At 47.1% G+C, this 27,779-nt stretch overlaps 1 protein-coding gene across 5 annotated transcripts in view; it reads right to left on the bottom strand.

Annotated features, from left to right (window-relative positions):
* Positions 1-27,779, bottom strand: part of PLEKHG5 (pleckstrin homology and RhoGEF domain containing G5) — a 691,870-nt gene that overhangs the window by 285,023 nt on the left and 379,068 nt on the right. Inside the window, exon 1 of one of the 5 annotated variants that reach the window (XM_063943411.1) lies at positions 439-502. The exons of the other annotated variants lie outside the window; for them this stretch is intronic. The gene's annotated coding sequence lies outside the window, so the exon portion shown is untranslated. Of the gene's footprint in view, positions 1-438; positions 503-27,779 lie in introns of those variants that run through there. 5 annotated transcript variants of the gene reach the window in all.

The raw sequence follows: 27,779 nt of genomic DNA, 5'->3' as shown, positions 1-27,779 counted from the left end.
TACATAGGGGTCTATGTATCAACAAGTGTCGATAAAGCTTGTTGTCGCTACAATTTATGACTGAGATCTCACTGACTAGAACGATACTGGGATCGGTATGTGATCCCGGCAAACGGGATGCTGGCGGCTACAATACGGACGCCAGCATCCTAAAGGTCACGATGCCCACAGGGGAGAGGTACGTATTCAAACTAGCCACCCCCACCCCTAACCTTCCCTTACTACACAACCTCCCCCTTAGTGCCTAAACCTAACCCACCCGCAGCCAAACCCTAACCCTCCCGGCTATACTTACCTCCGGGATTCCTGACCTGTTCTGGATTTCGGCATTGGTGTTCTAAAGGGTGTTGGGATTCCGGCATCTGTATTGCAACTGCTGGGATCCCGAAAGCCGGTATCTTGAACAATACTCACCCACAATAATATGGGTGAACTTACCGCTTTGGAGGGCTGCGCTCGCCACAGGTTCTATTCCAACTCCTTGGGTGTCGTGGACACCCACGATTGGGAATAGAGCCCGTGTGTTGACATTCCATCGTGTGGCATTGTGATGAGTCGGGATTCCGGCGTTGGCATGGTGACCTCGGGGATCCCGAGCGAAGGTCACATGACCGCATCCCACTGTATCTGATGGCGGAAAGTAGGTCTTCCCTCCTACACATCGCAACATCTTTGAAAAGATGGCGTCGCGCATGTGATAGCAAAGACTCTGGCACTAACCCAGAGCCTTTTGCTATTTTGTGCACATGCGTCATCTTCTTGAATATCACTGGGAAGATGGCACCATATAGAAGGGAGGGCCCACTGACTGGAAGGGTACGACGTGGAGCAACAGGGGGACCCACTGCTTAGAGGAGGTGGGCACGCTGCACTTGGGCCCCATCGAAAGGCAATAGGCCCCTGAATAGCCCAGCTTGCTGGTTCAGGCATGTACATTGGAACCAAAATGCACAAAACAAAAAGTATCATACTGGATGTAACCACATAACATGCTTTAAAAAATGCACCACAAATCAAAGCGGTTTGCACTGATGTGGCAAATCTGAAGGCGCTGTGCGAAAGTGTAAATGTCACAGCGGGATGCGGTTAACATCCCAGCTGCCGTAGAAATGCTGGCAGTCTGAATGCCGACACAAGCCCAGTATTCACCCTTGGGTGGTGGTCCATGCCACCACCCAAGAAGGAATATAATAGTGTCGCCACTGGGCCCGGAGCATGGCGAGCGCAACGAGCCCGCGAGGGGACACGTTGTGCTCGCTCCCAGGATTCCGGCTGTCAGGATCGGCCCGCCGGGATCCCATTCCGATCCCGTCACAGCAAAGTCCAACATAAAAAATAAAAAAACATTTCTATTCGTCTCCTAAAATATTGCTCGGTCTAGCCTTATTTCTATCTTATATCTATCACGGGGCTTGGGAGCCTCCTGGACATTACGGGAGAGTAGGCTAAAAAGTCATTTAGAGGAACTGCATAGGATGGTACGAGTGAAAACCAACAGAGTCACAATGGCTGTACACAAAGCGAGAACTGTTCATACAGATGCACCTACTCCGGGCCTTTTTCTCATTTTTATAATTTCCCTCTGCAAGATGAGATCTTATCTTTCCACAAAACCAACTGCTGTGTTGTACCTACCCAGTCAGCTTCACTCAGTGCCACCCGGCGGCCGACTCTGCTACTCCACAGACTCCATGTTTGATCTGCACACCAATTCCATATTGAAATTTTTGTTATTATTTATGTAAAAAAAAATCTTGACGAGTTCCCGGCAATGCTGACCCATGCCAGTAAGGGATAATTTAGCACTTCATCGGGTCAGTAGCACTAATTAAAGAAATACATTCAATAAATACAAAAAGGTACAAATATTGGAAAAAAAAATAATAATAGCATAAAAAACATACAAAGAGCAATTTTTTCATTCTGTGATGGTGATAACAGAACAAGCACTGCCGCGGTATAAGTTACGCAGTGGGACTTGTCAAATAACCTTCCCCAACCGATAACCTTGTCAGCTATCGGACAAACTGCTAAAAAGCACTATTGTAAATCAAGTCAGCCCCTTTCACCTTTTGGCTAACAGCCACCTGTATACTGGAAATGGGACAGATCGGCCTCTGGTGGTCTGAGCCCAATATACCTTTGAATCAAAGTATTTTATAGGGAGACAGGACGTACGATGAACACTTTTTCCCTTTAAATTGCAGCTGCCAAGACGTACACTTTCCAAAACACATTTCTCTTGAATATCTTGCGGGCAATCTTTGTTTGGAGCGTATCCATAACTCTAATCATACGTCAATGTTTATTAAGTGTTTGGAACCTTCGCACATGATAAACGAGAAAAATAAAATGTCTGCTTCAGTTTCAAAAATGATATGGATTTTCTTTGAGATCGGTATGAAATACCTCCAATCAAAATCCAGACGGTCGAAATCCATACAGTAATTGACCGACGGTCAAAATCCCGACAAGGTCAAAATCCCGACATGGACAAAATACCGACAAGGTCAAAATACCGACATGTAAAATGTCGACAGGTCAAAATACCGCGTTTTTCATATATATTTTTTGTGTGTGTGTGTCGACATAGACACCATATAAGTGTACCGCATCCCCTGGCATGGCTCGCTGCGCTCGGCACACTATTATATTCCCCCTCCAGGTCCACTGGGATGGTAACGTATGAACAAGTCGGTTTCAATGAAAAAATTATGAAAAACTCATGTCGGTATTTTAACCTATTGGCATTTTACATGTCGGTATTTTAATATCGGTATTTTGTCCATGTCGGGATTTTGACCTTGTCGGGATTTTGACCTTGTCGGAATTTTGACCGTCGGTCAATTGCTGTCGGGATTTCGACCGTTGGGATTTTGATTGGAGGTAAATTGACTGCATCCCTTTTCTTTGGTTTAGGTAGAACGTTAATGAAATTGAAATCACCTTAAAGAGAACTTTATAATATACACATACACACATAGGTATATCCAAATCTCTCCTCCATCAGATCGGAACGGTTACTGGTACAGCTCACGGATACAGAATATAAATGCAATTGTGTAAGAATTGAATGTTACAACTGCTGAGTGCCTAATGAGTGTTCTTACCCACTGGGGTCATGACATCAAGATGGTGTGGGTGAGAATAAAAGGGCAGGATTGACTAAAACTGGACTTTCCCATTAAGGATAATAGCCCAATATAAAAAGTGATTTTTGTTCCAGCCAAACAATGTTTTATTGCATTTTATGACAGTTTAATTGATGTGTTTTAATAAATACAAAAACAGAATGGCTGCTACAGCTTGTGATAAAGCGACTGATAGAGGGCCTCATTCACTAAACGCACTGGATGCATACCACAAATGACACTGGTTTTATGCTGATGTGTCTACTAGTAACACAGGGATAATTTAAAGTGGTGGTGTTTGCCATAGCAACTAATCAGATTCTTGCTGTTATTTGTCTAGTGCACAGGTTCTCAAACTCGGTCCTCATTACCCCCACACAGTGTATGTTTTGCAGGTAACCCAGCAGGTGCACAGGTGTATTAATTACTCACAGACACATTTTAAAAGGTCCACAGGTGGAGCTAATTATTTCACTTGTGATTCTGTGGGGAGACCTGCAAAACATGCACTGTGTGGGGTGCTGAGGACCGAGTTTGAGAACCTGTGGTCTAGTGCAAAGGTTCTCAAACACAGTCCTCGGGACCCCAAACAGTGCATGTTTTCCTGGTCTCCTCACAGAATTACAAGTGGAATTAGCAACACCTGTGGATCTTTTAAAATGTGTCAGTGAGCAATAAGTGCACCTGTGCACCTGCTTGGCGACCTGGGAAATGTGAGCTGTTTGGTGTCCTAGGGATTGAGTTTGAGAACCATGGGGGAAATTCAGAGTTGATCGCAGCAGCAAATTAGTTAGCAGTTGGACAAAACCATGTGCACTGCAGGTGAGGCAGATATAACATTTATAGGGAGAGTAATGGGCCCTACACACTGATAGATCCGCCGCCGAGCTGGCCGACGGCGGATACGGGTGACCCGGCGGCGGGGGGCAGTGACGGGGGAGTGAAGTTTCTTCACTCTCCCCGTCATCCGGCTCCATAGCAGTGCAGGCAAATATGGACAATCTCGTCCATATTGGCCTGCATGCCCAAGCGACGGGGCACCAGCGATGAACGAGCGCGGGGCCGCGTATCGTTCATCGCTGGTGCCGCCACACTGCACGATATGAACGTGTTCTCATTCATTAATGAACAAGAACGTTCATATCGTGCAGTATCATTTGCCAGTGTGTAGGGCCCATTAGATGTGGGTGGGTTATTTTGTTTCTGTGCAGGGTAAATACTGTCTGCTTTATTTTTACACTGCAATTTAAATTTCAGTTTTAGCACACCACACCCAAATCTAACTCTCTCTGCACGTTATATCTGCCCCCTGCAGTGCACATGGGGGGTAATTCTGAGTTGCTCGCAGCAGGAACTTTGTTAGCAGTTGGGCAAAACCATGTGCACTGCAGGGGGGGCAGATATAACATGTGCAGAGAGAGTTAGATTTGGGTGTGGTGAGTTCAATCTGCAATCTAAATTGCAGTGTAAAAATAAAGCAGCCAGTATTTACCCTGCACAGAAACAAAATAACCCACCCAAATCTAACTCTCTCTGCAAATGTTATATCTGCCCCCTCTGCAGTGCACATGGTTTTGCCCAACTGCTGACAAATTTGCTGCTGCGGTCAACTCTGAATTACCTACCATGGTTTACTGCATCCTAGAAAATGATAGTCTGAATCCTACTGGTTGCTATCAGTGAGGGTTCCAGAGGCATATCTCCTAACTGTCCCTATTTTTGTGGGACAGTCACGTTTTTTTTAAATGAAAATGGTGGCACTCCCGTGAAGCTACTCCCCTTTTCCATAGGCCACATTCCTTTATCGGCTACACATGGCTTTGCCACGCAAAAGTATCCCTCTTTGCTTGCTCCACATGTTGGGAGGTATGCAGAGGTGCGGCTGCAGCTCAGTCCAAAATTCAAACAGGGGAGCCACACCGACGGCCACCCCAAATGCTGGAAAACATCACTGGCCGGGACTCCCTGGCAGTTGGCGTGGCTCCCCTACTGCTATAAGCAGCACTTCCACTTGTCCGTTTTAGAAACTTTAGACACTCCCTGGAGTATCATTCAGCTGTGTTATAGGCAGGAAGTATATTATGCATAGAACTATTCATCCACCACATGACATTTATAGGTATATTTCAATTTCAGACAAGTCTCTGTAATATTTTCCATATACATCTATAATACTAGAGTACATTAGTGCTTTTATATGGGGCCATACGCAATTTAGGCTTAGTGGTCCTTTAATCTTTGGGCAAATTATAGATTTGTGTATAGTTATGTTGTGACACATTCTTTGATCAGGTCAGACTTAAGTGAAGAAATAAAATCATTTCTGACTTGCTAGTAATTGGTTTAATGCTGTGTAAGTAGAGACAGTCATCTTTGTATTTATCTGTCATGTGTTTCTAAGGCTTGTGTCACAAGGCCATCTTACAATGCAGAGATTTCCCAGCCGAGGGAAAGGAGCATGAGGCAATGTGGGGTATTAGCTCTGGGGCAAATAGCCCACACCCCACTGCAGCTGAACTAGTTGAGAGGTTCTGGCAAATTTGGCTACAGGTTTTGTATATGTACTCACTGTAGAGTCTGGAGTTATTCTTTAACATTGAAGGGGACTCAATAAATCATAAGTGTTCTGGATAAAAGGAATATTATGGCAAGTCTAGACATAAAGGAAAGCTGAATAACAATACCCAGCATTTAGTACAGTACCATTGTTTGTTTTCCTGTCCCTATAATCCCTATAAGTCTGCCCCATACTTGCATACTTTCATTCTTCTGTTCCCAGGACACCACCCACAAGTAAGTGGGAGGTGGCTATTTTAGTGGGATGAAGGGGGTGGACAAATGGCATAATTTAGCACCGCCACGACAACAAATATTGCAGATTGTTGCAATACCCAAAGCGGGTAATGCTATGATGACGCCCAATTCAATAGGAAGTGGGCATGTCTCAGGAAGGTTACCAACTTGTCCCAGAGTCCATGGGACTCACCCAAAATTCATGAGTCTCCTAGACATTCCATCCGTGGAAGAGGGCAAGTATAACCTTCCTAGAATTCTAGTGTCAATCTTGGTACCCAGCTTAAACTCCAATACATTCTGGGAGTGGCCTAATGGCACTTAATATATGTGACATCATTAGAGGTGAGTATGATGTAACTGGGGGTATGCACAGGTCCAAGAGGATGACAAAAAGTAAAGAAGCTGGTGGTAGACAGAATTTCCAGTGTTGGTTATCAGTCTGCACAGAGAGAGAACAATAAGCTACAGTATGCCTGACATATACCCCTTTTCCACTAGCTAAATTTACCCGTGATTTTGCACAGGGGCGCGTATCAACACGGGTTTTTAGTAAGTAGAAAAGGATCAACACGGGTTGAGTGACCCTGGAATCCTACCCGGGTAGCTACCTGGGTTGAACACGGTAACACAGTAATGACCCGGGTAATTGTGCAGTGGAAACGGTCATTACCCGTGTTCACTGGCGTGCGCAGCACATTTTATTAGGGGGTGCACCGTCGGATGGGGTATGTCTAGCACCGTCTATTGATGGTCAATGCATATAAAATATCCACCTTTGTCCCAATCCTAATAAAGCAGATACATTGTCAGATGTTGTGGTGTGCTCCAAACAAACACCCCTGATGGCACTCACTGAAATTACACTGTTCCTCCTCTGCCTGGTCTGGCTCCCCCTCTCTTTCCCCTGCAGACTGCAGCAGCTTACTTACAAGTCAGTCACTCACTGACACTGACAGTCGCAGTCTAGTACTGCTGCTGCTGCTGCCGCTGCTGGAAAAACAAGTGACGTGTTAATGCTGCTGCCGGCCGTCCGCCAGTATTGAATTTGTCTTCCTAAGAGGAACGCTGGCTGCATGCTGCTCCTCATCAGTGGCTAGTGTTGGCATAGCATAGAATGAAAGAGGTGTGTATGTGGCGGGTGTGACGGGTGGGCATGCGAGCAGCATGATATCATCACGTCACATCACACTGTTTTTGTACATTAGGTGGAGCCGGGAGTTTGAAAGCCGGTGGCAGTGGCACCCTTGATTAACCCAGGCATCCGGTCAGTAATGCAGTCCTGACAGGGTGCAGCGCAGAGGGGACAGTAATCAGCCTGCTGGGCGATCGCTGCCTCAGGCATGTGAGATCAGGGTGCCAGACATTAGGGGGTGCCTGTGCGCACCAGGCACCCCCCCTGCGCACACCTATGCCCGTGTTTCAGAACCGAGTAACGAGTGACATCAATAGCTTTTACAGAGCTTACCCTTGTTAAGTGGAAACAGATCCGACCCGGGAATAACCCGTGTCGAAGTGCAGTGGGAACGGCGCGGCCGACACGGGTTGTAGCCCTGTTAAACAACCCGGATCGGACCCAGTACACAGGTGGAAAAATAAGATTTTAAACCTACCGGTAAATCTATTTCTCCTAGTCCGTAGAGGATGCTGGGGACTCCGTAAGGACCATGGGGTATAGACGGGCTCCGCAGGAGATAGGGCACCTAAAAAGAACTTTGACTATGGGTGTGCACTGGCTCCTCCCTCTATGCCCCTCCTCCAGACCTCAGTTAGAGAACTGTGCCCAGAGGAGATGGACAATACAAGGCAGGATTTAGCAATCCAAGGGCAAGATTCATACTAGCCCACACCAATCACACCATGTAACCTGGAACATACATAACCAGTTAACAGTATGAACAAACGACAGTAACGGTCCAAGACCGATGTCAACTGTAACATAACCCTTATGTAAGCAACAACTATATACAAGTCTTGCAGAGTTTCCGCACTGGGACGGGCGCCCCTCTACGGACCCTTGAGAAATAGATTTACCGGTAGGTTTAAAATCTTATTTTCTCTTACGTCCTAGAGGATGCTGGGGACTCCGTAAGGACCATGGGGTTTATACCAAAGCATCCAGATTTTTAAGGCCCTGACTACGTCCAGGGACCTGGAATCCTCCAGGTCACTTGTAGCCACAGGCACCACAATAGATTGATTCATATGGACTGAAGAAACCACTTTAGGCAAAAATTGCGGACGTGTCCTCAATTCAGCTCGATCCACATATAAAATCAAGTAGGGGCTCTTGTGTGACAAAGCCGCCAATTCTGACACTCGCCTTGCTGATGCTAAGGCCAACAACATGACCACCTTCCAGGTAAGAAATTTCAACTCAACCCTGTTAAGCGGTTCAAACCAGTGTGATTTTAGGAACTGCAACACCACGTTCAGGTTCCATGGTGCCACTGGAGGCACAAAAGGAGGCTGGATGTGCAGCACTCCCTTTACAAACGTCTGGACTTCTGGAAGAGAAGCCAATTCCTTCTGAAAGAAAATCGAGAGGGCCGAAATCTGTACCTTAACCGAGCCTAATTTCAGGCCCATATCCACTCCTGTCTGTAGGAACTTAGGAAGTGGAGAAGACGACCCAGATGAAAATCTTCCGTAGGTGCATTCTTGGTCTCACACCAAGACCCATACTTTCGCCAGATACGGTGATAATGTTTTACCGTCACCTCCTTCCTAGCCTTTATTAAAGTAGGGATGACCTCTTCCGGAATCCCCTTTTTCGCTAGGATAGCGGCGTTCAACCGCCATGCCGTCAAACGTAACCGCGGTAAGTCTTGAAATACACAGGGCCCCTGCTGCAACAGGTCTTCCCTCAGAGGAAGAGCCCAGGGATCTCCTGTGAGCATCTCTTGTAGATCCGAGTACCAGGCCCTTCGAGGCCAGCCTGGGACAACGAGTATCGTCTGTACTCTTCTTCGTCTTATGATCCTCAACACTTTCGTGATGAGAGGAAGAGAAGGAAACACGTAGACCTATTCGAACACCCACGGTGTTACCAGTGCGTCTACTGCTACTGCCTGAGGGTCCCAAGACCTGGCGCAATACCTCCGAAGTTTTTTGTTGAGGCGTGACACCATCATGTCTATTTGAGGAGTTCCCCAAAGACGTGTTACGTCTGCAAAGACTTCTTGATGAAATCCCCACTCTCCTGGATAGAGATCGTGTCTGCTGAGGAAGTCTGCTTCCCAGTTGTCCACTCCCGGAATGAAGACAGCCGACAGAGCGCTTACATGATTTTCCGCCCAGTGGAGGATCCTAGTGGCTTCCGCCATCGCGACTCTGCTTCTTTTCCCGCCTTGGCGGTTCACATGAGCCACTGCTGTGACATTGTCTGATTGAATCAGAACCGGTAGGTTTCGAAGAAAACTCTCCGCTTGTCGAAGGCCGTTGTAAATGGCCCTGAGTTCCAACACATTGATGTGTAGACAGGACTCCTGGTCTGACCCAGGCCCCTGAAAGGTCTTTCCTTGTGTGACCGCTCCCCATCCTCGGAGGCTCGCGTCCGTGGTAACCAGGATCCAATCCTGAGTTCCGAACCTGCGACCCTCCAGGAGGTGAGCACTTTGCAACCACCACAGGAGGGACCGTCTGGTCCCTGGTGACAGAGTTATTTTCCGATGTAAGTGCAGATGGGACCCGGACCACTTGTCCAGAAGGTCCCATTGAAAAGTCCTTGCATGGAACCTTCCAAAGGGAATGGCCTCGTAGGCCGCCACCATTTTCCCCAGAACTTGAGTGCATTGGTGAACTGACACCCTTTTCGGTTTTAGCAGGTCTCTGACCATGTTCTGGATGTCTCGGGCTTTCTCTATTGGGAGGAAGACCTTCGTTTGTTCCGTATCCAGTATCATACCTAGGAACGGTAGTCGAGTTGTCGAAATCAACTGTGACTTCGGTAGATTTAGAATCCAACCGTGTTGCTGGAGCACTCTCAGAGAGAGCGCCGCACTGCTCAGCAATTTCTCCCTTGATCTCGCTTTTATCAGGAGATCGTCCAAGTATGGGATAATTGTGACTCCATGCTTGCGCAGGACCACCATCATTTCTGCCATTATCTTGGTGAAAATCCTCGGGGCCGTGGAAAGTCCAAACGGCAACATCTGAAATTGGTAATGACAATCCTGTACAGCGAATCTCAGGTATTCCTGATGGGGGGCATATATGGGGACATAAAGGTACGCCTCCTTTATGTCCATAGACACCATAAACTCCCCCTCCTCCATGTTGGCTATTATCGCTCTGAGAGATTCCATTTTGAATTTGAATCTTTTTATGTACAGGTTTAGGGATTTCAGATTCAAAATAGGTCTGACTGAACCGTCCGGTTTCGGGACCACAAATAGGGTTGAATAGTAACCTCTTCCCTGCTGGTGCAGGGGAACCTTGATTATCACTTGCTGTATACACAGCGTTTGAATTGCAGCTAACACTACATCCCTTTCCGATGTGGAAACTGGTAGGGCCGATTTGAAAAAACGGCTCGTGGGCACCTCCTCGAATTCCAATTTGTAACCCTGGGAAACTATTTCCAACACACAGAGATTTAGGTCCGAACTGACCCAGGCCTGACTGAAAAGTCGAAGACGTGCCCCCACCGGTGCGGACTCCCTCAGGGGAGCCCCAGCGTCATGCTATGGGTTTTGGAGCAGCCGGGGAGGACTTTTGTTCCTGGGCACCTGCCGCAGCAGGTGCTCTCTTGCCTCTGCCTCTTACCTCTGGCGAGGAAAGAGGATACCCGACCTCTTTTGGACTTGTGCGACCGAAAGGACTGCATCTGATAGGGTGTTACTTTCTTTTGCTGTTGGGGAATATATGGTAAAAAATGTGATTTACCTGCTGTAGCTGTGGAAACCAGGTCCGTCAGCCCATCCCCAAACAATACATCCCTCTTATAGGGTAGTACTTCCGTATGTTTCTTGGAATCCGCATCACCCGTCCATTGGCGAGTCCATAAGGATCTTCTCGCTGAGATAGACATGGCATTGGCCCTAGAAGCTAGCAATCCAATGTCCCTTTGAGCATCCCTCATAAATAAGACTGCGTCTTTAATATGGGCTAGAGTTAGGAATATAGTATCCTTATCCATATTATCAAATTGATCTGTCAGCTCATCTGTCCAAGCTGCAGTTGCGCTACACACCCATGCCGACGCAATTGTCGGTCTTAACATAGCACCCGTATGAGAATAAATACACTTTCTTGCCTGCGATCTGCAGGGTCCTTAAGGGCCGCTGTGTCCGGAGACGGTAGCGCCACTTTCTTGGACAAGCGCGTCAGGGCCTTGTCCACAGTGGGGGGTGATTCCCAATCTCCCTGTCCTGCTTAGGGAAAGGGTATGCCATATAAATTCTTTTGGGGATCTGCGGTCTCTTATCCGGAGTCTCCCATGCTTTTCCAAAGAATTCATTTAATTCATGAGATGTGGGAAAGTTAATAATCTGTTTCTTTTCCTTAAACATGTGTACCCTTGTGTCGGGGACCGAGGGTTCATCAACAATATGCAACACATCCCTTATTGCCACAATCATACACTGAATGGTTTTAGTCACCCTAGGGTGCAATTTTATTTCGTCATAGTCGACACTGGAATCAGAATCCGTGTCGGTATTAGTGTCTTGTGTTAAGGGACGCTTTTGAGACCCCGACGGGCCCTGTGAGTCGGTCCAATCTGAGGACTGACCCCCTGATGTCCCCCCTAAACCAGCCTTATCAAGCCTTTTATGTAAAGATGCCACACTTGCATTCAACATATGCCACATGTCCATCCAATCTGGAGTCGGCGCAACCGAAGGGGACACACCACTCATTTGCTCCACCTCTTCCTTGGAGAAGCCTTCCGCCTCAGACATGTCGACACACACGTACCGACACCCCACACACACAGGGATTAACCTATAAGGGGACAAAACCCCAACCAGGCCCTAAGGAGAGACAGAGAGAGAGTATGCCAGCACACACCAGCGCTTAAAACACTGGAAAAAATATGTCCAGATAGCGCTTTTTTATATATATATATATATATATATATATATATTATGCCAATTCCCACTCACTGCGTCACTGATGTACCCCCTCCTCTTATTTCCAGCCTGTGTTCAGCAGGGGAGAGACCAGGGAGCCAGCGTTTTCTGTCATGCAGCTTCTGTGGAGAAAATGGCGCTGGTTAGTGCTGAGGATCAAGCCCCGCCCACCCGACGGCAGGCTTCGGTCCCAGTGATTTTTCAATAAAATGGCGGGGGATCATAGATTTACTGCCTCCGCAGTCATAATCCACTGTATTTGTGCCAAAATGTGAGGTTTATTGCTGCCCAGGGCGCCCCCCCCTGCGCGCTGCACCCTTCAGTGCTGCTCTGTGTGTGTGTGACTGGGAGCAATGGCGCGCAGCTTACCGCTGCGCGCCTTACCTCATGAAGATCTTATGTCTTCTGCCGCCTAAGATGTCTTCTGCCTTCTCTCTCCGGCTTCTATCTTCCGCATCTGTGAGGAGGACGGCGGCGCGGCTCCGGGACGAACCCCAGGTGAGACCTGTGTTCCAACTCCCTCTGGAGCTAATGGTGTCCAGTAGCCTTAGAAGCAGTGCCCAACTTGACAAGCCAGCTCTGCTTCTCTCTCCTCGGTCCCACGATGCAGGGAGCCTGTTGCCAACAGGACTCCCTGAAAATAAAAAACCTAACAAAATTCTTTTTCCACAGAAAATTCTGGAGAGCTCTCTGCAGTGCACCCATTCTCCTCTGGGCACAAGATCTAACTGAGGTCTGGAGGAGGGGCATAGAGGGAGGAGCCAGTGCACACCCATAGTCAAAGTTCTTTTTAGGTGCCCTATCTCCTGCGGAGCCCGTCTATACCCCATGGTCCTTACGGAGTCCCCAGCATCCTCTAGGACGTAAGAGAAAGGGGTAATAGACACAAATAAGCACAACTCTCTTTAAAACATAATAGAATGGTTTTACAGTGAATTGCGCTGGTCGTGTTATGTGAGAGAGGCTGTGTAGAAGTCTCGGTCTAATGAGAGTGCTATCTACATATGTACATAGCAAATTGTCCAGTAAGCATCACTTCGTAATTAAAAAAGTGACCAGCAGCTTAATGCACTTGGGGGCTGCAGCTGGCGTCCTTCTAACCGTCACATGGGCCGCATGTTACCCTTGATCTCAGTAATAGCTTAAGCACTATATTTAATGAAAGAAAGAGACACCTATCTGTAATACCATACAGTGTCAGCTGCACTGTACACAAGTGTTACAAGTTAGAACAAACAAATCTACTGACAAAGCAGGTGGGGGCTAGAGGTGAGGGTCTTGGTGGGCCGTATGTTGCGCATCACTGCATTACAGTACCCATTCCATCTTTGCTGTGCTTGTGATACATTGTAGAAAGTACTGCCCAAGAAAAAGAAAAAAGATAAAAGGAAAAAAAAAAATGACTAGTGGTCTTTTTACTGCTGCGGCTGACGTGTAAGTGATCATAGAAAAATACAAGACTTCAGCAGTTATAAGCTCATGCAGTATGACATTATAGGTGGTCGTATGGATTTCTGTTGAACAATCACCTATTAAAATTATTCTGGAATGGAATTTCGCCTTCTCAGTCATCTATGATTCATCCGCACCAGCAGCTGCCTCATAAATGACAGCAGCTACATACAACAGTGCCTGACCTTGCTTTACTCATAGTCATCAAATGGAAGAGCGCTGCTAGGCATCAGAAGTCTAAACTGCTGCGTGGTCTGTACTGTGCAGGCAACCCTCTGAATTCGGGTGTGGATCATTAGATCGACAGTGTCTAGGTCGACAATGTTTAGGTCGACCACTATAGGTCGACAGTCACTAGGTCGACAGGGTTTGAAGGTTGACAGGGTTTCTAGGTCGACAGGTCAAAAGGTCGACATGAGTTTTTCAGGGTTTTTTGGTGTCGTTTTCTCTGTACAGTGACCGGGAAGCCCAATTAGTGCACCGTGTAGTCCATGTGGATCGCTAAGTATGAAAAAGTAAAAAAATAGAAAAAAAAATAAGAATTTACTCACCGGTAATTCTATTTCTCGTAGTCCGTAGTGGATGCTGGGAACTCCGTAAGGACCATGGGGAATAGCGGGCTCCGAAGGAGGCTGGGCACTCTAGAAAGATTTATGACTACCTGGTGTGCACTGGCTCCTCCCACTATGACCCTCCTCCAAGCCTCAGTTAGGACACTGTGCCCGGACGAGCAGACATAATAAGGAAGGATTTAGAATCCCGGGTAAGACTCTTACCAGCCACACCAATCACACCGTACAACTCGTGATACTATATCCAGTTTGACAGTATGAAAACAACTGAGCCTCTCAACAGATGGCTCAACAATAACCCTTTAGTTAACAATAACTATTTACAAGTATTGCAGACAATCCGCACTTGGGATGGGCGCCCAGCATCCACTACGGACTACGAGAATAGAATTACCGGTGAGTAAATTCTTATTTTCTCTAACGTCCTAGTGGATGCTGGGAACTCCGTAAGGACCATGGGGATTATACCAAAGCTCCCAAACGGGCGGGAGAGTGCGGATGACTCTGTAGCACCGAATGAGAGAACTCCAGGTCCTCCTCAGCCAGGGTATCAAATTTGTAGAATTTTGCAAACGTGTTTGCCCCTGACCAAGTAGCTGCTCGGCAAAGTTGTAAAGCCGAGACCCCTCGGGCAGCCGCCCAAGAAGAGCCCACCTTCCTTGTGGAATGGGCATTTACAGATTTTGGCTGTGGTATGCCTGCCACAGAATGTGCAAGCTGAATTGTACTACAAATCCAGCGAGCAATAGTCTGCTTAGAAGCAGGAGCACCCAGCTTGTTGGGTGCATACAGGATAAACAGCGAGTCAGATTTCCTGACTCCAGCCGTCCTGGAAACATATATTTTCAGGGCCCTGACAACGTCTAGCAACTTGGAGTCCTCCAATTCACTAGTAGCCGCCGGCACCACAATAGGCTGGTTCAGGTGAAACGCTGACACCACCTTAGGAAGAAATTGGGGACGAGTCCTCAATTCTGCGCTATCCTTATGGAAAATCAGATAAGGGCTTTTACATGATAAAGCCGCCAATTCTGACACTCGCCTGGCTGAAGCCAATGCCAATAACATGACCACTTTCCACGTGAGATATTTTAGATCCACGGTTTTTAGTGGCTCAAACCAATGTGATTTTAAGAAAAACTCAACACCACGTTGAGATCCCCAGGTGCCACAGGGGCACAAACGGGGGCTGAATATGCAGCACTCCTTTCACAATGTCTGAACTTCAGGTACTGAAGCTAATTCTTTTTGAAAGAAAATCGACAGAGCCGAGATCTGTACTTTAATGGAGCCTAGACTCAGGCCCATATTCACTCCTGCTTGCAGGAAATGTAGAAATCGACCTAGTGGAAATTCCTCTATTGGGGCCTTTTTGGCCTCGCACCATGCAACATATTTCCGCCACATGCGGTGATAATGCTTTGCCGTAACATCTTTCCTGGCTTTAATAAGCGCAGGAATGACTTCTTCCGGAATACCCTTTTCCTTCAGGATCCGGCGCTCAATCGCCATGCCGTCAAACGCAGCCGCGGTAAGTCTTGGAACAGACAGGGCCCCTGCTGAAGCAGGTCCTGTCTGAGCGGCAGAGGCCATGGGTCCTCTGATATCATTTCCTGAAGTTCCGGGTACCAAGCCCTTCTTGGCCAATCCGGAACCACGAGTATCGTTCTTACTCCTCGCCATCTTATTATTCTCAGTACCTTTGGTATGAGAGGCAGAGTAGGGAACTCATAAACCGACTGGTACACCCACGGTGTCACTAGAGCGTCCACAGCTATCGCCTGAGGGTCCCTTGACCTGGCGCAATATCTCTTTAGCTTTTTGTTGAGGCGGGACGCCATCATGTCCACCTGTGGCCTTTCCCAACGGTTTTCCAACAGCAGGAAGACTTCTGGATGAAGTCCCCACTCTCCCGGGTGTAGGTCGTGTCTGCTGAGGAAGTCTGCTTCCCAGTTGTCCACTCCCGGAATGAACACTGCTGACAGTGCTAGTACGTGATTTTCCGCCCATTGGAGAATCCTTGTGGCTTCTGCCATTGCCATCCTGCTTCTTGTGCCGCCCTGTCGGGTCACATGGGCGACTGCCGTGATGTTGTCTGACTGTATCAGTACCGGCTGGTTTTGAAGCAGGGGTCTTGCCTGACTTAGGGCATTGTAAATGGCCCTCAGTTCCAGAATTTATATGTAGGGAAGTCTCCTGACTTGACCATAGGCCCTGGAAGTTTCTTCCCTGTGTGACTGCTCCCCAGCCTTGAAGGCTGGCATCCGTGGTCACCAGGACCCAGTCCTGTATGCCGAAACTGCGGCCCACTAGAAGATGAGCACCCTGCATCCACCACAGTAGAGACACCCTGGTCCTTGGAGACAGGGTTATCATTTGATGCATTTGAAGATGCGATCCCGACCACTTATCTAAGAGGTCTCACTGGAAGGTCCTCGCATGGAACCTGCCGAATGGAATTGCTTCGTATGAAGCCACCATTTTTCCCAGGACTCGTGTGCAACGATGCACCGATACCCTTTTTTGGTTTTAGGAGGTCTCTGACTAGAGATGACAGCTCCTTGGTTTTCTCCTGCGGGAGAAACACTTTTTTCTGTTCTGTGTCCAAAATCATCCCCAGGAACAGTAAGCGAGTGGAAGGAACCAGCTGTGACTTTGGAATGTTCAGAATCCAGCCATGCTGTTGTAGCACCTCCTGAGATAGTGCTACTCCGACCAGTAACTGCTCCCTGGACCTTGCCTTTATAAGGAGATCGTCCAAGTATGGGATAAATAAAAACTGCCTTTTTTTTTTTTTTTTTGAAGGAGTATCATCATTTCTGCCATTACCTTGGTAAACACCCTCGGTGCCGTGGACAGTCCAAACGGTAGTGTCTGGAATTGGTAATGGCAATCCTGTACCACAATCTGAGGTACTCCTGGTGAGGAAGGTAAATAGGGACATGCAGGTAAGCATCCTTGATGTCCAGGGATACCATGTAATCCCCCTCGTCCAGGCTTGCAATAACCGCCCTGAGCGATTTCATCTTGAACTTTGTTATGTAAGTGTTCAAGGATTTCCATTTTAAAATGGGTCTCACCGAACCGGCTGGTTTCGGTACCACAAACAGTGTGGAATAGTAACCCCATCCTTGTTGAAGTAGGGGCACCTTGACTATCACCTGCTGGGAATACAGCTTGTGAATTGCCTCTAGCACAGCCTCCCTGCTTGAGGGAGTTGTCAACAAGGCAGATTTGAGTAAACGGCGGGGGGGAGACGCCTCGACTTCCAGCTTGTACCCCTGAGATACTACTTGAAGGATCCAGGGATCCACCTGTGAGCGAGCCCACTGATCGCTGAAATTTTTGAGGCGGCCCCCCACCGTACCTGGCTACGCCTGTGGAGCCCCCGCGTCATGCGGTGGACTCAGAGGAAGCAGGGGAAGAATTTTGATTCTGGGAACTGGCTGCTGGTGCAGCTTTTTCCCTCTTCCCTCGTTTGACCCGCCTGCTTTTTTGAAGCCGAAAGGACTGTACCTGATAATACAGTGCGTTTCTTAGGCTGTGAGGAAACCTGAGGTAAAATATTTTCATCCCAGCTGTTGCTGTGGATACGAGGTCCCAGAGACCATCCCCAACCAATTCCACACCCTTATAAGGCTCTATGTGCCTTTTAAAGTCAGCATCACCTGTCCAGTGTCGGGTCTCCAATACCCTCCTGACAGAATGGACATTGCAATAATTTAGGATGCCAGCCGGCAAAATATTCCTCTGTGCATCCCTCATATATAAGACGACGTCTTATGTTCGCAAAATAGTATCCCTGTTTGAAAGGGGTACAGACCACGCTGCAGCAGTCTGCAGGTCTCAGTCTAGTACCTGAGTGTGTAATTACAGACTTCAGGATAGCCTCCTGCTATTTATCAGCAGGTACCTTCAAAGTGGCCGTATCCTAAGACGGCAGTGCCACCTTGACAAACGTGTGAGCGCCTTATCCACCCTAGGGGATATCTCCCAGCGTAACTTATCCTCTGGCGGGAAAGGGTACGCCATCAGTAACTTGTTAGAAATTACCAGTTTCTTATCGGGGAAACCCACGCTTTTTCACACTTCATTCACTCATTTGATGGGGGAACAAAACACTGCCTGCTTTTTCTCCCCACACATAAAACCCTTTGTTTTTAGTGGTACTTGGGTTAATGTCAGAAATGTGTAATGCATTTTATATTGCCGGGATCATGTAACGGATGTTCCTAGTGGATTGTGTATATGTCTCAACCTCGTCGACACTGGAGTCAGACTCCGTGTCGACATCTGGGTCTGCCATCTGAGGGAGCGGGCGTTTTTGAGCCCCTGATGGCCTTTGAGACGCCTGGGCAGGCGCGGGCTGAGAAGCCGGCTGTCCCATAGCTGTTACGTCATCCAGCCTTTTATGTAAGGAGTTGACACTGTCGGTTAATACCTTCCACCTATCCATCCACTCTGGTGTCGGCCCCCAGGGGCGACATGTCATTTATCGGCATCTGCTCCGCCTCCACATAAGTCTCCTCATCAAACATGTCGACACAGCCGTACCGACACACCGCACACACACAAGGAATGCTCCAATGAGGACAGGACCCACAAAAGCCCTTTGGGGGGACAGAGTGAGAGTATGCCAGCACACACCAGAGCGCTATATAATGCAGGGACTAACTGAGTTATGTCCCCTATAGCTGCTTTTATATAATTTATACTGCGCCTAAATTTAGTGCCCCCCCTCTCTGTTTTAACCCTGTTCTGTAGTGTAGACTGCAGGGGAGAGCCAGGGAGCTTCCCTCCAACGGAGCTGTGAGGGAAAAATGGCGCCAGTGTGCTGAGGAAATAGGCTCCGCCCCTTTTTCGATGACTTTTCTCCCGCATTTTTATGGAATCTGGCAGGGGTTAATATACATCCATATAGCCCTGGGGGTTATATGTGATGTATTTTTGCCAGCCAAGGTGTTTATATTGCTGCTCAGGGCGCCCCCCCCCAGCGCCCTGCACCCTCAGTGACCGGAGTGTGTGGTGTGCATGAGGAGCAATGGCGCACAGCTGCAGTGCTGTGCGCTACCTTGGTGAAGACTGATGTCTTCTGCCGCCGTTTTTCCGGACCTCTTCTTGCTTCTGGCTCTGTAAAGGGGACGGCGGCGCGGCTCCGGGACCGAACACCAAGGACTGGGCCTGCGGTCGATCCCTCTGGAGCTAATGGTGTCCAGTAGCCTAAGAAGCCCAATCCGGCTGCAAGCAGGCGAGTTCGCTTCTTCTCCCCTTAGTCCCTCGCTGCAGTGAGCCTGTTGCCAGCAGGTCTCACTGAAAATAAAAAACCTAAATCTATACTTTCTTTCTAAGGGCTCAGGAGAGCCCCTAGTGTGCATCCAACCTCGGCCGGGCACAAGATCTAACTGAGGCTTGGAGGAGGGTCATAGTGGGAGGAGCCAGTGCACACCAGGTAGTCATAAATCTTTCTAGAGTGCCCAGCCTCCTTCGGAGCCCGCTATTCCCCATGGTCCTTACGGAGTTCCCAGCATCCACTAGGACGTTAGAGAAAATAGAAAAACTCATGTCGACCCTTTGACCTGTCGACCTAGAACCTATCGACCTAGAAACCCTGTCAACCTAGAAAACATGTCGACCTAGTGGCTGTCGACCTATAGTGGTCGACCCTATAGATTGCAAGCTTGCAAGCAGGGCCCTCCTACCTCTGTCTGTCTGTCTGTCCTTGCCCAGTTTTGTTCTATAACTGTTGTTCTAATTGTAAAGCACAACGGAATATGCTGCGCTATATAAGAAACTGCTAATAAATAATAAATAAGTAAATAAACATTGTCGACCTAGACACCGTCGATCTTCAGACCGGATCCCCTGAATTCACTCCCCCTGCTTACTGTGTGCATGGATGAAGCAGGTGGTTAGCTGTAACCCTTTTGGGCGGAATACAATTATGAGCCACACGAGACGCGCCGCTGAAACAAATGCGCTCCGTGAACAATATCCTGCCTATGTATTAAACAGTAATATACACAGCCAAACATCCCTTAAAATTAAATGCTCCCCTCTGAGTTGCTGTGATCACTATTCCCACCTTGCAGTAGCACTACTGTGTATTTAGTTCGGTTTCATTTTTACCCACTGCATTATATTGCCAAAGAGACATACTTGGGGTTCTTCAACAAATGGATGGACATCGTACGCCCTAATTTGCTACACAAATCAGCTCAGTGGCTGAGCCGGCCTCTCTATCTTGAGAACTATATTTGCATATGGCAGTCAATTGGATAATTTTAATTGTGCTCCAAATATTTCTATGGAGACTGCTAAATTTACCAAGCTCTGACAAGCTTAACTTTTTGTTGCTTGGCCACCAATAGCGAACACCATCCTTAGATGGCATTACCCATTGTACTCTACAGTCTACACATTAATGCAATTTATTACTTGGGATCCCTCTCTGGTAAATATATACTGGCACATGTGCAGTACTGATGTACGCGCATTTAGCAAGCTGGCTCTGAAATCAGATGTAAAGTGGTAGCACTACTTGTCACATGACTTTTTCTTTTCACAAGAAAGTATTGTTACACTGATATATAACTTATTGCTGTGATATGTGGTCAATAGGCTACTATGGCGTTAGTAATTAGGGGAGGGGGGGGAGCTTCCCAAAGAGACCCAATAGAAACTTTTGTGAACAGCTTTTGCAATCGACTATAGAGGGAACACAGGAGATCATCACGGTAATTGGCTGCGGTACCCTATTAATCAATTTGCAGAACATGAATGCTGAACTCCTCCAAAAACTGTTGTTTGTTTTAAAGATAAACTCTTTAATAAATATGCCCCCATGTCTAAATGCAGGGCCATTTCTTGGGCTGGATGAGCTGCGCGATTGCACAGGCCGCGGCGGCAACTGAATGTTACAGTATTCCGTCTGCAATACCACTGAAAATGTCCTTCCTAAAATGGCCATTTTGAGAAGGTGATTTTTAATACTTTGAACTGGGGGCAGGCACGAACAGCGCTCCCCACAGAGACTGCAGACAGCGGTGGCAGTTGCAGGGGCCGGGGGGATCCCCTAACAATGAGCAGAACCCCTTGACAATGAGCAGGTACTGTGGGTGAGGTATTGCAGTAGGGGCATAATATGCTGACAGTGGCATGTGGGGGCATAATATGGTGTCAGTGGCATTAAAGTGGGAGCATAATATGGTGACAGGGGCATAACTGCGGGTACTTAATATGGTGACAGGGGCATTACTGTGTGGGGCATAATATGGTGTCAGGGGCATTACTGTGGTGGCTTAATATGGTGCATGGTGGCTTAATATGGTGCAAGGGGCATTACTGTGTGGGGCATAATATGGTGTAAGGGACACTATGTCAGTGAAAAGTAGCTTTTTCCTGCAAGGCCACACCCATTGCCGCAAAGCCACGCCCATTATAGCGAGGCTACGTCACCCTATTGGGGGCACGCAAAAATTGTCATTTTTAATATGTATATGGGGGGAGGGGGGGGGCATTTTTTTTTAGAGTTTGAACTGGGAGCCAAATTGTCTAGGGACGGCCCTGTCTAAATGCCACATCACTCGTCCAATTGAAACATGGAATATTCATGCAATCTGACAAACCTGTCTCTCAGTTGGCAAAACTAGGTTACTAAAGCAAAACTAACATATGATTTGTGCAAGTCACAGACAGGAGAAGAACAATTCAGGCTTAACTTCTGTACATTTATCTTTTAAACTAATGAGGGATTCAGCTCTCTCCCATCAGTGTATCCCATTTTATTCGGCAAGAAGTACTCCCTTTATTATGTGGAAAATATTTAATTAGGGCTCTCTCATCAATCAACCTGTATAACAAATTTTGAACTTGCAAACATTTAAATCTATACAGTGCAGACTACAAAACTCACAGGAAGAGTATGTGATCAGTGAGTCGGATTAACAATTCATTGAACGCATCGCAGATTCCAAACATCCCCAAGAAAAACACAAACAGTGCAAGCAAAATACACCGGAACAAAAGTAACTAAACATTTTCATCCTGAAGTATTTCTAAAAAAAATATTGTGTTTGGAAAGGAGCGCACTAAGGATTGCGGGTTCCTGGCAGGCAGATCCTATGTCTCATTTACAATACCCTGCTAGAGCCACTCCGCTATTCAGCAAAAGTGCAGATCGTGTTAAAACGAAGCCTGATTTTCCCCTCCGAAACACAAATATTTGTATTTAGGAGGAAATGAATTGTGAGTTCTTCGTTACAGTCCCAGTAGCTGTTCTGAGTAACAATGAAACTTGGATTTTATCTTCTAGAATGATATCCTCCTATACTGCTCACTATGGGGTCATTCCGAGTTGATCGCTAGCTGCCGTTGTTCGCAGTGCTGTGATCAGGCTAAAAAGCGACATTTCTGCGTATGCGTATGCACCGCATTGCGCACGCGCGACGGACAGGTACAAAGTCCTTTGTGGTTTTGCACAGGTTCTAGCGACGTTTTCATGCGCACTAGCGGCCGCAAGAAGATTGACAGGAAAGGGGCGTTTCTGGGTGTCAACTGACCGTTTTCAGGGAGTGCTTAGAACAATGCAGGTGTACCAGGGAAAACACAGTCGTGGCTGCGCGAACGCTGGGCGGGTGTGTGACGTCAAAAGCCAACCCTCCAACGTTAGAATCAACGCACATGAAGAGTAAGTTCAGGGCTGGTCTTGTTTTGCACAAAATGTTTTTGCAGGCGCTCTGCTGCACAGGAGTTCGCACTTCTGCAAAGCGAAAATACACTCCCCCAGTGGGCAGCGACTATGCGTTTGCACGGCTGCTAAAACTGCTAGCGAGCGATCAACTCGGAATGACCCCCTATGGCACAAATGGTGCTTGTAGGAGTGAAACAGGCCATAGTTAATGGGGTATCCGGATGGTAAGTAGTCAGTCGACCTGATCACTATTGGTCGACACAGGGGAAAATGTTGACACGTTAAAATGGTCAACACATGAAAAGGTCGACATGACTTTAAAAAGAAATTAAAATAGATTTTAACTTTTTCATATTTGACCATCCACGTGGACTACGATTTGGAATAATAACCTGAGCAGAGCGCAGCGGTAGCGGAGCGAGGCATCTTGCCTGCAGCATGGCGAGCCATGCAAGGGGACGCGGTGCACTAATTGGGGTTCCTGGTCATGTTACGCAAAAAACAACACCAAAAAAAGTGTAAAAATGTCATGTCGACATTTTTATGTGTCGACCTGTCCCGTGCTGACCATTTTAATGCGTCAACCATGTCAGTGTCGACCAATAGTGGTCAAACTATTGACTCTCGACCTAATCCACGTCGACCCATTGATCCATAATCATTTAATGGATTCACTGATAGACAATAAAAAAAAAAGTTAACTTGTATTGTATTTAAGTTCACCGCCATGCAGTTTCGAAAAATCAAATATTAGTCCACTAGTTTTCTCTCCCACACTGCAGAAGAAGGGGGAGAGCTCCCCCCCACCCCCTCAAATAAAAACAAAAACCACCAAATGTAGAAGCCTGCAGGGCACAAATTAATAACACAATTAATAAGCATTTATGAACATGTAAAAATCACAGCCAGTGCTGTTCTCTGCCATTCAGTACCTACGCACTTTTTTATACCAGGAACAGTACAGGATTGTGGGCCAAGATGTCATCACTGCTATAGTGTAAGCACATAATTCTTTTGGTAGTACAATCTGCGCACCCTAGCCAAGTTACAGGGTACGATACACAAATTTTTCTGCTCAATGTACCCACATTCAAGCACTAGACTGAATAACCAGGAGTCATTATATATTTTTAAAGGGGGGCATTTGTGCTTATAAAGTGCCTTTTACAAGAAAAGACAACTTGACCAAAGTAATAAATATACATACCGGTATTTACCTTTTGTTCTGAAATGTCTGGGATATTACAAAATTTAGGTATCCCTATCACATACTGCTAAACTCCCTAGTAAAATGGGTAGGTCAGGGGTGCAGTGATACAATTTGCTGTGAATTGAATCTTCCTAGCCAATCAGCGCAGTGTCGCAAATCACATTAGCTGAGGAGGAATGATGGAACGAGTTACCCCACAGTACCCTCTCCCCGCCTCCGTGAACTTCCGAAGGAGAAATGCAAAGTAGGCAAGTTACCCCATTCTTGTGATTCATTTAGTGACATAAATTAGTATTTTAGCAGAAAAACAGAAATGTTTACATTAATGAAGGGGGGTGGTCCTACAACGGTTTTGGAAGCGACTTTTCCAACAAGAATTCTAAAGTAAACTAGCCCTGTGCTGGGCGTTCCCCCGCATGTCTGAGTGCCTGATCGTAGCTGTGCTAAATTTAGCACAGATACGATCAACTCGGAATGACCCCCATTGAACCAAGTCACTAAATAATTAGGGTTCCCTTGCCTTTGTATAAAGTTGAAACACCTACTGTATGTGACGTGCAAAACAAAAACAAAATGTACTAGTATAATTGGCCTAGCAATTGCCTGCTTCATGAACCTGTGGGGGGAAACTCCTATTTATCCGGGTAATCGTTTTTTGGGTTTTTTTTATTCATTAATGTATTTATTTATTTATTACATTTTTTAGGGTGGGATGTACTAAATTTAGAGTTTGGCTGCATTTCCGTATGTACAAAGCTCCTTAATGCAACACATTCTGTAGCTTGGACCTGGTGGGTAACACCCTCTTTAGATAGCGTTATTAACCCAATATGTACTTGATAAGTGGAGGGATGTATAGCATCACGGATACGATGCTTAGTACATCCCACCCAATATGGGCAAATTGGCTCTGGGCATGCCTACAGATTAGCCCTTCACATAGGTCAAACTGGTACAATGCTTGCCACTGAAACTGGCACAACGCTTGCCACTGGATTATGCCACACAATGATCCAGAGAGGTGGCAGCCTCAGCCAGCAACCACATGGTTAAATGATGTGCGGGTATTTTCAATAAACACAGAAAGCATAAAACATACCAGAAGCGCCTACCGTGTAATTTTGACAAACATAGCAGAGCAACAAGTCTGTACAGACAGCCATAATTACAGGGATTTTTTTTTCTGCCATACAACAACAAGCTGCAAAGGCCATATCAAATATATATATATCAGCTACAGGTGAAAATGGAAAATGAACACCAACATGCTCAACCATCACAGTAAGCAAAATATAGAAACTTTTCTAAAACAATGGGGGTCATTCCGAGTTGTTCGCTCGTTATTTTTTTCTCGCAACGGAGCGATTAGTCGCTAATGCGCATGCGCAATGTCCGCAGTGCGACTGCGCCAAGTAAATTTGCTATGCAGTTAGGTATTTTACTCACGGCATTACGAGGTTTTTTCTTCATTCTGGTGATCGTAATGTGATTGACAGGAAGTGGGTGATTCTGGGCGGAAACAGGCCGTTTTATGGGTGTGTGCGAAAAAACGCTACCGTTTCTGGGAAAAACGCGGGAGTGGCTGGAGAAACGGAGGAGTGTTTGGGAGAACGCTGGGTGTGTTTGTGACGTCAAACCAGGAACGACAAGCACTGAACTGATCGCAGATGCCGAGTAAGTGTGGAGCTACTCAGAAACTGCTAAGAAGTGTCTATTCGCAATTTTGCAAATCTTTCGTTCGCAATTTTGATAAGCTAAGATTCACTCCCAGTAGGCGGCGGCTTAGCGTGTGCAAAGCTGCTAAAAGCAGCTTGCGAGCGAACAACTCGGAATGAGGGCCATTGTGCAGAAAACTCAAGGAAAGACTCAATTTATTGAAAAATATCTCTGCAAGAAAAAAAGGCATTTTGTTTCCCCCAGCACCCTGAATGATAACAGTAACCAGATTTAAATATCACACATTAGTGGAATTCAGAGATCTCTGTTACATATATTTGCACAAATGTATGAATAAGCCCCAAAGCCGCGTCAAGGCCTCTTTGTATATTTGGGGTCCCTAGCGCTATATTTAGGTGCAGGGTGTGCAGCCCAAAAAATCAGCATAAGCCAGAAAGCCCAGTGCAGCATGCCAGTGAAAAAACTATATAGTGTTAATAAATTAGTGTTAGGAAGCCGAAGCTATAAAGGAAGTGATACAAAAATGAGATATACCGTATATACTCGAGTATAAGTCGACCCGAATATAAGCCGAGGCACCTAATTTTACCACAAAAACCTGGGAAAAGTTATTGACTCAAGTATAAGCCTAGGGTGGGAAATGCAGCTCTACCCGTACACAGACCTCATAGTGACAGATATGCCCCACAGTGCCAGATATGCCCCACAGTGCCAGATATGCCCCACAGTGCCAGATGTGCCAGATATGCCCCACAGTGCCAGATATGCCCACAGTGCCAGATATGCCCCACAGTGCCAGGTGTGCCAGATATGCCCCACAGTGCCATGTGTGCCAGATATGCCCCACAGTGCCAGATATGCCCCACAGTGCCAGATATGCCCCACAGTGCCAGGTGTGCCAGATATGCCCCACAGTGCCATGTGTGCCAGATATGCCCCACAGTGCCAGATGTGCCAGATATGCCCCACAGTGCTAGATACTTACCCTCCGTCGCTCCTGCGCTGTCGTCTGAAGGAGGGACACGGAGAGCGCAGCGCGCGGCTCTCCTGTGTCCCTCTTGCGTCTCCTGCGGCAGCGGCGTGTGATAAAGTAAGTGCCGGTTCGTGCACTTCCTTTACCACACAGACGCCGCTGCCGCCGGAGATGCAGGAGCGACACAGGAGAGCCGTGCGCTGCGCTCTCCGTGTCCCTCCTTCAGACGACAGCGCGGGAGCAACGGAGGGTAAGTATCTAGCACTGTGGGGCATATCTGGCACACATGGCACTGTGGGGCATATAACGCTGACTCGAGTATAAGCCGAGGTGGCTTTTTCAGCACAAAAAAAAGTGCTGAAAAAGTCGGCTTATACTCGAGTATATACGGTAATTAAAATGGAGAAATAGTGTTAAAGAAATAATAATAATAGGTGATAAATGTTAATAGAATGTAAAGGTATGCCACACTAAAGCCATCCAGCTCAGCCAGTCCAGAGGCACCACACCTCACACCTCCATTACCCCAATCTGGATCTATGATTAACCAGCAAAGAGACACATGGCTCCTTACTTAAATATATCTAATACCCCTTTTCCACTGTAGCACGGGTCGCAGCGTGTCGCCTGACATGGCTGCGACCCGTGCTACAGCCCCCTATTCCCACAGCGCTCACCAACCCGGCATATTGCCGTGTTGGTGATGCTGCTAGTGACGTGGCAGGGGCGGCGCTGGGAGATCGCATGATCTCCCAGCGCCGCCCTCCCATACACTGTGAACGGGAGCCGACACGGCTCCCGTTCACACTAGACAGCTTACCGGGTTGAACACGTGTTCAACCTGGGTAGGATTCCTGGATCACTTGATACGGGTATTTGCAGAGGGACCCTTTTCCACTAGGGAAAAACACGGGTAAATGCGCGCCCCCGCACATTTACCCGTGTTTAAAAAGCTAGTGGAAAAGGGGTATAAGTTAAGAGCTACCTACCTTGGAGCAACCCCATAATGCTCCATATGGCATGTCAGGGCCTGCACTTCCTCCTAATGCAGGAACCTCTCTGCCTATATGTCTGAAAAATATCTCTGTAAAGTATTAAAAAAAATGTCTGTATGATTTATTGGTTCTAGCAGACTCTTTAGCGTTAAATAACAAATGAGTATCACTGGTATTCCATCCTGGGGTCAGCTCAGGGCCCCTCCGGGATTG

The sequence above is a fragment of the Pseudophryne corroboree genome, chromosome 10 (genome assembly GCF_028390025.1).
Source record: "Pseudophryne corroboree isolate aPseCor3 chromosome 10, aPseCor3.hap2, whole genome shotgun sequence".
In the NCBI taxonomy this organism is placed as follows: Eukaryota; Metazoa; Chordata; class Amphibia; order Anura; family Myobatrachidae; genus Pseudophryne; species Pseudophryne corroboree.
Note: the sequence above shows the minus strand (reverse complement) of the source record. Positions and strands in the feature narration are given on the sequence as shown.